Consider the following 1,015-nt stretch of genomic DNA (forward strand, 5'->3'; position numbering starts at 1 on the left):
AGGTAAGGGGTGTCATGGGGACACTGTACAGAGTTGCACCCCAGGAGACCCAGCAAGCTGGTACCAGCACTGGGCACTAGAGAAATAAAATAAAATGTTTGTTCTTTAAATGAGCTGCAGCTAGAAGGGACCAAGTATTGAGGTGACAGCAGACTATTCAAAGCCAAAGCAGATTGTGAGGGACTCCAAAAAGACCTCTCCAAACAGAGTGAATAGGCATCCAATTGGCAAATGCCAAAGCAGTGGCGGTGGCTTCCTCTTCCCCACTCAGCTCAGCTTAGCCCTGCTGTCTGCTGCACCTTCACCCTCTCCGGGGATGTGCTCCTGCTAAGGTGGGGACCAGCCTCCCTGCATTGCTTGGTTTGAGGCGGCCACCAAGTTCTTGGCTTGCTGCACTGACACCGAGCTGAGGGTGGCTCAGGGGATGCTCAGCACCAACTCTGAGGCCATAAACTGAACAACACAAATGGAATCAGTTGACAGCAACTGTTACCCTGCACATACCTGATCTTGTCTGATCTTAAAAGCTAAGCAGGGTCAGGCCTGGTTAGTATTTGGATGGGAGACCACCTGAGAATACCGGGTGCTGTAGGCTTATACCATAGTCTTTGGAGACTGAAGGTTGCCTGCCAACCAACCAACAAATGGCATCAGCATCCTCCACCAGGTAGGTGCTTCAGGCCTGACAAGGGACAGAGGACAGCACCTCAACTCCACCATGAACTGTGTTCTTGGCTTTGCAGCTGCTCAGCATAAGCATGGAAAATCCTCTTTAGGGTTCATTTTGGGCATATACATCCACCCATCAGAAAGGGCACCTCTGAGCATATAAATAGTGCCTGTCTCTTAAGTGCACTATCTGTTTTCAGTTCCCTTCTTGGTTTTGGGGGACCACAGGCAACAGCCAGTAGTCAAGGGAGCTGCAAATTGAAGAAATTTGGGAACCACTGAGGAAAGGCATAGAGAGTAACAGCACAATTCTATGCATGTCTACTCAGAGGTAAGTTCCATTGTG

General features: G+C 49.7%; 1 pseudogene; it reads left to right on the forward strand.

Moving 5' to 3' along the window:
* Positions 1-475: 475 nt before the first annotated feature.
* On the forward strand, positions 476-595 carry LOC136642770 (5S ribosomal RNA; annotated as a pseudogene).
* The last annotated feature ends 420 nt before the right edge of the window (positions 596-1,015 follow it).

The sequence above is a fragment of the Tiliqua scincoides genome, chromosome 2, assembly GCF_035046505.1.
Source record: "Tiliqua scincoides isolate rTilSci1 chromosome 2, rTilSci1.hap2, whole genome shotgun sequence".
NCBI lineage: Eukaryota > Metazoa > Chordata > Lepidosauria > Squamata > Scincidae > Tiliqua > Tiliqua scincoides.